This window comes from Bidens hawaiensis, unplaced genomic scaffold, assembly GCF_021521415.1.
Source record: "Bidens hawaiensis isolate Kalapana, Puna unplaced genomic scaffold, B.hawaiensis_p1.1 tig00039676_1, whole genome shotgun sequence".
Classification (NCBI taxonomy): domain Eukaryota; kingdom Viridiplantae; phylum Streptophyta; class Magnoliopsida; order Asterales; family Asteraceae; genus Bidens; species Bidens hawaiensis.
In genome coordinates, this window is record NW_027496994.1 from 684 (window position 1) to 12,074 (window position 11,391).

An 11,391-nucleotide genomic window follows, 5' to 3' on the forward strand; every position below is an offset into this window, starting at 1 on the left:
GGTGCGCATAGCTTTCTGCGTGTAGAACATTTCTTTGCTGCGGGTAGGTGCGTAACCTTCTCGCAGTTAGGGACATTTGAGTTTCATTTGTAGATTCTCCAGGTGGTTTTGGTATTTCAACATAGTGATCAGTCATGTTGAAGTCAATTCCATCCTGGAGCTTCAGACAAACTAGCTCTCAACGTTCCCGCCATGCGGGTAGGTTAGTTCCCTTCCGCACGCGCATAAACGATGTAGGATGCACCCGCCTTAGCATCATGCGGGATGGTCAACCCATAGACAACATAACGTTTAAGTTACATGAAAACATAAGGCCAAAACGTTCACGCATGGCGCATATAACATATGCTCACGCTGGTTCTTAACATGGTGCGCTCGCGCAGGGCGCACATAACACATGCACGCGCTGACTAACATGGCGCGCTCGCGCAGGGCAAACATAAATGCCCGCGCTGATTCTAACATATGCTCGCGCCGGGCGCACATAATGTGCCCGCGCTGATCCTTAACATAGCGCGCTCGCGCAGGGCGCACATAACAAATGCACGCGCTGACTATCATGGCGCGCATAATATTTACAATCACCTAATTATTAGGTTGATTACTTAGTTTAAGGGGTTGGGAATTTACCGGGTGTCACAGCTGAGTTCTAAGGGTAGTTTTAATCGGTAGGCTACGGGACCAATTTTTGCAATAATCTCAAAAGGTCCAATGTATCTCGGGGCTAATTTATCGGTCTTTCCAAACCTTGTAACACCTTTCCATGGCGATACTTTCAAAAACTCCTTGTCGCCTATTTCAAAAGATAATGGTTTTCTACGAACATCGGCATAGCTTTTCTGTCGGTCACAGTGGGCTTTCAACTTTCGTTTAATTTTGAGGATTTTATCGGTTGTTTCTTGAATCAAATCGGATCTTGAAATTTGAGTATCACACACTTCTGTCCAACAAAGTGGCGATCTACATTTTCGCCCATATAAGAAATTTCAATGAGCGGGAGGAGTTGATCCCATTTCCCTTTGAAATCCAGTACACAAGCACGAAGTAAATCTTCTAAGGTTTGGATGGTTCGCTCAGATTGGCCATCAGTTTGGGGATGGTAAGCGGTACTCAGATCTATTCGGGTTCCCAAATCTTCTTGAACTGCTTGCCAGAAATGTGAAGTAAAGTGAATATCTCTATATGAAATAAGCGAAAGAGGTAATCCGTGTCAAGACACAATTTCATCAATGTAAATCTGGGCAAGTTTCTCGGTAGAGTAAGTGTTACGGATTGGAATAAAGTGTGCGGATTTGGTTAACCGATCTACAATTACCCAAATGGCATTGTGCCCTCAAGAGGTTTTGGGAAGGTGCGTCACGAAGTCCATGGTAATTTGTTCCCATTTCCATTGGGGAATTTCGGGTTGTTGTAACATTCCCGAAGGTTTTTGGTATTTAGCCTTAACCCTTACACACATTGCACATTTACTTACATACACGGCTATATCCTTTTTCATGCCAGGCCACCAGTAAAATTCCTTAACATCTTTATACATCTTATCCGTACATGGATGAATAGAATATTTGGACTTGTGTGCTTCATCAAGAATTAATTCACGAAGTTTATGAAGTGTCAGAATCCAGACCCGGTTTTTATAATAGAATTTTTCATCAATTTTCTTCTCAAAATTCTTTTCGTTCCCGTTTAGTTCCTCCTTTTCTAACTGGTCTGCTTTTAAGGCTTCGTCTTGTGCAACACGAACTTGTTCGATTAGGCTACTTTGGACAATCATTCCGTGTGCTCGTACCCTCAACAGTTTAACTCTGTCTTTGGACAATCATTCTGAGTGCTCGTTTTTATCAGATTTTGGTTTGGAAGCCGATGCATTAACAGGAATGGTAGTCCGACCACTCCTCAGGGTAATTGCCTTAGCCTCAGCATTTGGATTCCTTTCGGTGTTACTAGGAGGGCTACCGTGTTGTCTCTCAGAGAGGAGTTGAGCAATCTGTCCAACTTGATTTCGATGGTTTTCGTGGACGCTTTCTGATTCCTCAACTGAAGATCGTGCCTCTAGAGAGTCTCATCAATTTTCAGGTTCCTTTTCTCAGCCAATTTGTTTGAGGTCTCGGTCTTAGCCGATAGTCCCCCCACCTGACTGATTACCACTACTAGAACATTGAAATTGAGGCTTTTGCTGGTAAGATTGATTTTGGGTTTAACTTTGATAATTTGGCTTTCTGTCAAAACCTAGTGGCATTTTATTTTGATTGCTACCACCATCTTTCCAGCTGAAATTGGGGTGGTTTGTCCATCCCGGGTTGTAGATGTTGCCGTATGCATTTTTTTGGCGGCCCATAAAGTCAACATCCTCCACCACAATGGCCTGCTGGCACTGAATGGTCTGGTGTTTTCCATCACACACACCACAACGAGAACTAGATTTGAAAAGATCGGATTTCATTTGATCAAATCGGTTAGTAAGAGCTTCTAACTAGGCGTAGACAAGGGTGTTTGAATCAACGTGATGAACACCCTTAGAGGAAGGAATACTATGAGGAGGATTATACGCGAAACTCTTCTTAGCGACTTTCTACAATATATCAAGCGCCTCATTTGGGGTACACCTACCGAAATCTCCTCCCGCAACCTGATCGACGGCCTGCTTTTGTGCCCCGGATAAAGCGTCAAAGAATGTACGAAATTGAAGCCCGCGACTCAAACCGTGATGATGGCATTTTCTCAGCAAGCCCTTGAACCTCTCCCATGCGGCATGAAGTGACTCGTCATCATTGACACGAAAACTAGTGATGTTTACTCGAAATTTAGCAGTTTTATCGGGTGGGAAATATTGAAGAAAAAACTGCTCAACTAATTGATTCCAAGTGGTGATGGAACCGGAAGGGAGTGCCTCTAACCACTCCAGAGCCGACCTGCGAAGTGAGAATGAAAAAATTCTAAGTCTCACGGCATCATTATAACAATTATTAATTTTGAAAGTCGCACATAATCGATGGAAATGTGAAACGCGAGCATGAGGGTCCTCGTTCTGTAGACCATGAAAAGAAACAGAATTTTCAACCATATGAATGATGCTCGATTTGATCTCGAAAGTAACTTCAATCTCGGGTTGCGTGACGCTGTTGCCATAACCTTCAAGTGATGGTGTGGCAAAGTCGTCCATGTGACCTTGATCGTTCGGGTCCGCCATCTCTTCTTCTTCTACCTCGGGGGTGTCGGTATCCTCCACTTCTTTGTTTTCAATGACCTCGGAAACCTCACGTGCTCTCCTCCTCAAACCTTCTCGAAGATGTCGCTCGGGCTCAGAAAGAGGCGAAACAAGCTCAGGACCGGGCGTGGCGGACATTCATCACCAGGAAGAACGCGGAACGGAAAACGAACAAAGACACGGAAATTAACTAGAAACTAAACTAAAACAAAAAATAAGATGCATAAAAATGAAATAAAATAACATAGATCAAAAATATCAACAAGGCTAATTAAAGACTCGGATCGCTCTTTAAATATCACCGTGTCCCTGGCTACGGCGCCAAAAACTTGATGTGTGTGAATATATATATATATGTAAAAAGTTAAGTAAAAGTTCCACACAAATCGGGTTTTAAAACAGGTTTTCACCTACAACTAAACCACACACGAAAGGCAAGTGTACCTATCGTTTGTAATAAAGCGTCGGTAAGAACCGGGTATCAATCCATGGACACGTCAACTTTCTAGTACTAAATCTTTGTCAATGACCAACCAAACAAATAAATTTTGAGTTGGATATTTAACTAATTAAACTAGAATACAATAAAAACAAAGCAAGTAAAAATACAAGAAAAACAATCAATCCAACAAACTACCTAGACAAGAATCCACTCTACTAACATGACAAAATAGCAATGATATGGCAAAACATCATGAATCTAAACATAAATACTAGATTCTAATAAAGTAACCTAATATTAGCAAATAATCATAATGATGGGTTTTAATAAAGAGATAAACATAGACTAACTTGTTTGTCAAAACAACAAAGTCTCGTAATCAAAGGAAAGCTAGCATGAACAACATTCTAACCACCTAAGGTTACACTAAAGTAGCCAAATTCATGAAATTAATGTAAACTTATGAAAGTTTAACTAGCAAGTCATCACCAAGTCAAGAATCATAACAACACTCATCAATTTTCCAATATTAAGTGTAGGATTTCATACTCATCAATACTTATATAACCAAGTTAACTTTTACTAGTCATTCCTAACTTAGTAATGTAAACAAAGATTACATGAACATTCAAAGTTTACAAACAAACATCTAGAACATAGTTTTCCAACATGAATGCCTAAACATTTGCAAAACTAACAAGGTTATGTAACTATAACAAACATGAACACCATCAATATCAACATATAAATTCAACCACATTCTTGACAGAAAACCACTTTACCAAAATCATGCATAGATAATATATCACATTAATAAGAGTTTCAACATTGTCTAGATAGCAAAAGTAATTAGCCCATAAGGCCTAATACAACTACAATCAAACTAGAAAGAAGCTTACAAAACATGTTCAAGAACAAAGGAATGCAAACTAAGATCAAACAAGGATTGAAGGACGAAATGATGGATCTTGAGGATGGTGGAAGCCTTCAAACTCTCAAGGAACACATAAACTAATTTTCAAGAGTTGAGAGAGAATCACCAAGGCTCCACACACCAAAATGAAGTGAAAATAAGTGTTTACAAGCTTCTGAACAAAGTGCATGGTCGTGCCCCAAATTGGGTAAAGTCAAACTTTCAATTTCGACGGCTCAGAGTTGCAGGTTCCAAAATAGTGCACGGTCATACACATAAACTGCATAGTCGTGTATTTCTGGCACTAGCTAGTGCAGTTTCAAAGTTGATATGTCTTGTTCTCGGCATCAGATAGTGCACAGGCTCGTGCCCTCGGAAGTGCACGGTGGTGCACAAAAAGTGCATTGGTGCAGTTTCACTTTTGACACAATAGTAGATGTGCACGGGTTCCAATAATGGTGCACCATCATACACATAAAGTGCATGATGGTGCAGTTTCTCAGCATGGTCATGCACTTTTATAGCATAGTCATGCACTTTTGGCACGGTATCAGATGTGCACGGTGGTGCCCTAAAAGCGCATGATGGTGCAGTTTGGTCAGCATGGTCATTCATTTCCTTTGCATAGTCATGCACCAGCTTAGCAAGTTCCTGCACTTTCTTAGCATGGTCATGCACTCTTGGCAGATTCTTGATTTTTGTCCGAAAAGCGCCGTCTTTTCGTCGTTTCTTCTTCGGGCAGGCGCCCGGACCTACAATTTCATAAAAACTCAATTAGGTACTAAATATAATAAATTTGCATGGAGTTTTACCAAAATAAGAGGATACTTTGATACTAAAAGGTGTACACTTTGTGCTATATCACCCAATTTCAACATAGAAAGGGCCTTCTCATCCCTTTTCTTCATTTGTCTTTTGACAGCATGGTTGTTGTTTGCACCATTAGTGGGAACATAAGGACCATATTTTGATGGAGTTCCACATTTCAGTATCATTGTAGCAAACAACATCCTCCAATAAAATTTTCCATTTGATATAATTTTCTTAGCCTAACAATATTGGAATCTTGTTAGTAGACACTTCTTGGTCATCCATTTGTTTGATAATATTTTTGGTATTTTTAAGAAACTATTGAAATGAAAATTACTTAAAATTTTAACAGACTTTGAAAATACTCATATCTGAGGATAAAATCCTTGAATGTGACGAAAAATGATGGATTGACCAAGATCTAGACTCAAAGTAAATAATAAACAATGTAAATATGAGATTAAAATACTTTAAACCTTAAATGATTGTAGATCTGAAGAATAAAGAGCAGAAATGCTAACGTCACATTTCAATGTAACAGTGCTCAGCTGACGTCATCATCTTCATCCTCAAAATAAGATAATATTCAGTAAAAAGCATCACAATCAATATTCACAGCAACATGTAGGTCTTCACAAGAGAAAAACGAAGCTCTGATATCATTTGTCATAATCGATTTTATCACTATCAACCTCGTAACCAACAACATAATGTTGACAAGATGGTTACGAATAATCTAATGCAAACACCCAATTAATACTAAAGGCGGAATCAATAGTAATAAAGATGTTGCTAAAATAACACAAAGATGACAAACACACAAGAAACTCAAAAGATTTCCATTGATATTAGTCAATAATACAAAGGAATAACTTTAGGGTTTCTAAGTGGAATGTTAGGTGTGGTTACTTTCCGTACAAAGATATTGTATGCTAAGAAAGTCTAATCAGCCGTCATTCACTAATATTATAAATGTGACCTAAACTTTCCTTAAAAAGACACACTAGACACCTTATAGAAACCCTAATGATTACAAAAACATATTTAATATTCGAATGTATTCAAAATTCTTACAAGTGTAAACAAGTCTTTGTGTAAGCTTTTGTCTTTGTCGAACAGACCTTGTAAGCTTTTACTTAGAATATTTTCCTTAGAATATTGTGTAAGCTTTTGTCGTTTGTCCAGAACTGTGCTGGAACTGTTCTCCAAGCAAGCTTTTACTTAGAATATTTTCCTTAGAAGCAAACTTGTTCTCTTTGATATCTTCAACCTTTTGTTACTAACTTATTCTAGCAAACTAAGTGTCTTGGTGGTACTGTAGCTTACTCGAGGTTAAACCTTGCTCGTAGAAGTCCTTAGTGTAATTCCTTTTAACTTCCTACAAGTGTGCTTGAGATCACCATTATTGAAACCTTGCTCGATCCACCAAATTACTTGGTTTAAGCTTGGTTAAGTTAAAGGTTTCCTTCTGAAACAAATCTTGCTCGACTGAAGAACAACCTTGCTTGAGAAAGTGTAGTTTGTTCGAACTAAACACTTAGAAGAACTCTAGAAGATAACCTTTCTCGATGTAAGATACCTTGATTAAATAAGTTTCAAGCTTGCTTGAAGTGCCTAGTTTGCTCGCATTTCATACTTAGCATATTTCTTTAGGAGATTGAGAAGATTCCAATCTTCCTTGATTTTTGATCCCAACAAATAATAAAAGAATGCAGATTTGTTTTTCAAAAAATATGTTTTATAATATAGACGGATATTTAAATACAGAGATTTTAGAAAAGAATATTTTATCGAAAGACTTTGGATAAAATAACGGAACTCTAATATAATTTCATAACCGGTACCAACTATTGGTCACACGACTAGGCCCTCGAGGCCGGGTGTGACAATCACACATTTAGCCACACATATAAAACCTAAGAATCAACCAAAGAGTCACTATTTTTTGTCACAAAAGTTAATATAAGTAGTCATATATGTTAGCTTCTAGCCATACTACAAAATAAATACTCATGGTTGCAATTAGTCACATTTGCCCACATTAATCAAGCTTGGCTACTAATGTCACACTTTTTCCTTAAAGTGTGGCTAAAGGTTGTGCTTTTTATCACATGAATAAAATATCAAACAAATATTATGATAGTTGGTCACATTTGACCACACTTTACGAGCGTGGCTAGTAATTGTCAATTTTTGTTTCTTTAAGTATGGCTATAGATTGTGTTTTTGTCAAATACCATGGCAGCTGGTCACATTTGGACATACTTTTTCCTAGCAAAGCTACTAAATGTTTTATTGTACTATAAAAGTGTGGCTAAAGGTTTCATACTATTAAATAATTGTCATGTATTTTTCTTTAGGTGTTACTAAAGGTTCTGAACTATTATACAACGGCTACATGAGTATATGAAATGTGTGGCTAAAGGTAGGCTATAAGGTTTCGGAATGTCAAATTTGACCTCTAACCATGCTTTTAAACAAAAGAGTTGCAAGACATTTTTGAGAAAAAAACATAAAAATTGGTTTAAGGCAAGCTTTATTTTACAACAATAGTTGTCTCGGGTGAAGTTGCATTAGACCTATTGCAACCTTTTTAATAAATAATGCAATTGTTTTTTTCAAATGCAACATTTTTAAAATGTTGCATTTGAAAACACATTTGAATTATCAAATAAAAAGGTTGCATTAGGTCTAATGCAACTTTTTTTGTAAATTAAATGTTGCGTTAGGCCAATTTTTTAGTATGGCCGGAGCCTATTTTTAGTGTAGTGTGCGTACTTGTTCTTTTCTTGAAGTTATTTTCGCATAGTTCCCAACTTAACTTCTCTTAGTTAGTACATTAAGGAATCAATCACTTGTGTACTCGTACTTCATAAGGTACAGGCAATGCATTCAACTACAAGTGACTAAGCCTACTAGGAGAACACAACCCTTTGTCATTTTCTTTTCAATCTTCAACTAATAGGGAGTTGTACCAGGACGGGAACTCATACTTGTCATCTTGAGTGCCTTTCCGGACTACTAGTGACAATTTCAACTAGCTAGGAGAGCATTGTACATGTTTCCAACTTCGAGTATTCTAATAAGAGCATTCACAGTATAAGGAGAGAATTGTACATGTTTCCAACTCCCATATATTCAAATAAGAGCATTCACAACTCATTCTCTATCCATATCCATATAATTATACTAAAAATACCATATTTTTTCTCCTTTTTTCAATAAAATAATACATTTTTATACTTTTTGTCATTATTTTTTATCTCTCATCCACTCACAAACATTTTCAGAAAATATTAAAAATTATACTGTGTGAATGATGTATTTGTAGGAATGTGTTCGTGTCATGAAAAAGACGTAGATCGATATCTGGAATCAACGTGAAGGTACGGAATCCCTAAACGTGATAGAAAACAAAAAGGGCTTCTCATTATATTCTCTCTATTTCTCTTATATCTCAATCACTAGTCGTGAGGTACAACAAGATATGACAAATATTAGTACAAGTACTTTCTGGACCAAAAGTTATGAATGCATAAGACTAGAACCTATTTATAGACTTTGAGATCCAACTAATACAACGTATAAGGTATACGGCGCTTTAGATATGCCGTATAAGACTTATACGCCATGTAAGTGCTTATTCGTTCCAAAACATGTTTTCAATTCAAGTCACTACAATCCTACATTACAAGACCTACAAGACCTAAGCAATAGAAATTATGCACCAACAGACTCTCCCTTGGATATTGCTTGGTCTTGGTATCTAAGCAGCAGACATTTATGTTCCAACAAACTCCCCCTAGGATATTGCTTAGACTAGGTTTTCTAAAACTTCAATCATTAAGTCATCTAAAATAATTCTCCCCATTAAGTCTTGATAGTCTAACAGAATCCTCCTCAAGCATCTCATGTCATGATGAGACCTGTTACTTATGATAATTGTAAGTTGAAAATATTAATTAACAATGTAAGTATACTCAAAAACTTGTAAAAATTTTTTTCAACCTTTTGACAATTTATCACCATAGAAATCAACAAAAAATTGTTTTATCAAGTCCAAATGATCTTGAATAAAAAATGACATTTTAGTATGTTTCCAATCGATTTTATAAAATTCAGTATTCCCACATCAATAGTCGAAAATAAGCGAAAATCTAAAATCATTTTGGTTTAATAAAAAGCAGTAAAAGAAATGTAAAGCAATGAACTTCAACACTATTTACAAATTTGTACTCATACACATATTTTTGTGAGTTTGAGAAGGGAATCATATTTACCAACTTGTCCTTCCATCACAGTTTTATATTTCAGCATTATTATGGCTGGTGTTAAGTCAGTCATTGGTATTGTTGTCCACCTAAAGCTTTCAACAACTTTTTCTGAAATTTATGTGATATGATTAATTGGTTCATTTAAGCACGAATCATATGTGGCCCCCATCTTTCAAACACAATTTTTATATTTCATACATTAAAGTTTCACATGCATGTCATTTTTTCTTTCTTAAACCAATTAGTTGTGACTCATGCAACAATAACAAAGTGAAACAACTCTGAAGGTTAAAATTTTCCCTTAAGAACCGTATTAATACACGCAGATAATGTTCCATTTTAACAAAATAAAAAGATAAAATAAGTTGAAATTCTACAAGGCCTTAACACCCTGTTCGATATATGACTTTCACACATTTGTGCTTATAGTACACGCAGAGAAGATCCAAGGCTTGTACGAAACATCAAGAAAATAAAGCAGAATACTTAGGTCTTAACCTTCAGATCGGTATTACTACACGCTGAGAGGATCCAAGACTTAAGCAAAAATAAAGGAAAAAATAAGCTGAATTTCATTGCAAAATAAAAAGAAAAATAAGTTGAATTTCTTTGAAAAATAAACACATGCACACACAACAATCTTTTAAACATTTTGATACTTATAACATACATTAACTATGCTTCAAGATGTTAATCCATTAGATTCGGCTAGTTTTTATGTTTATTTCACATACTTTTTCTTATTTGTTTGTTTAAGGCCTACCAACACACTAATACAGTTAAGCACTCAACTTTTTTTAATTATTTTTTACTGGATTTGGGACCAGATGATCAATGTGCTATCATCTTCCCTTTTTTCTTCAAAAACGCATTTAGAAAATTTATATATTGTTTTTGGTTTTTCTCAAACATACCCCTCCCCCCCACCCCTAAAATCAAAACATGTTTTTAGTTTAAACTTTGAAAAACTATTTAAAAAAACAAATTGACGGTTTGATGTGGTCTACTTACATTAGGGCATTTTAGATCACTTTTAATCAAAATGGCAACCTCATTAACAAGAATAGACATTCAGTAGTATAAAATGGACATGAAAAGTAACCTGTAATGAGCTCCATTCAAATTTCCAATGTATGCTCCGCCCTCCATTGATTTTGACAATGTTTCGCACCACCATGCTCCAATGATAAACGTTATGAATTTGGGAGCCCATGCACACACAGTTTACGAAAACAAATAATCCAAGCCCCCACGGTCTTGGAGCTCTTGACATTTTCAAAAATCTCAACATTTTCAGAATCTTCAGGCATATTCGTTAAATCAAAACTCTTGTTGTCTAAACTTCCAGAATTGTCATGTAAAACCATTGAATTTTTTGAACTTTCGGATTTTACTGATATGACATTGTTATCCGAACTTTCAGAAGATGACTCCTTTTCAACAAAAACATGTCTGGTTTTAACATATGAGTCATTTTCCATAATGATCCAATGATATAACTTTGATTTTGATCTATTCACATAAAATTTCAAACTTGTTTTTATCAAAATCTTTCAAATCAACAACCTCAACAACTTCTGGTTTCCCCGAAACACTTTTAATAGTATCGCCTTTTCTTATGTAAATTTGTTTCGGAGGAACCTTAAGATTAATAGATTTGACATCTGAACTCATATTTTTAGATTTTGAATTTTGATTTTTTTTTCTGTTTTAAGAACATCTTGGTTGTTTTTAGATGTAACAA

General features: G+C 36.1%; 1 non-coding gene across 1 annotated transcript; it reads left to right on the forward strand.

Annotated features, from left to right (window-relative positions):
- Window positions 1-2,699: 2,699 nt before the first annotated feature.
- On the forward strand, window positions 2,700-2,806 carry LOC143591457 (small nucleolar RNA R71). Its single transcript, XR_013145681.1, has one exon. It is a non-coding gene; the product is annotated as a small nucleolar RNA R71 (small nucleolar RNA).
- Window positions 2,807-11,391: the final 8,585 nt, after the last annotated feature.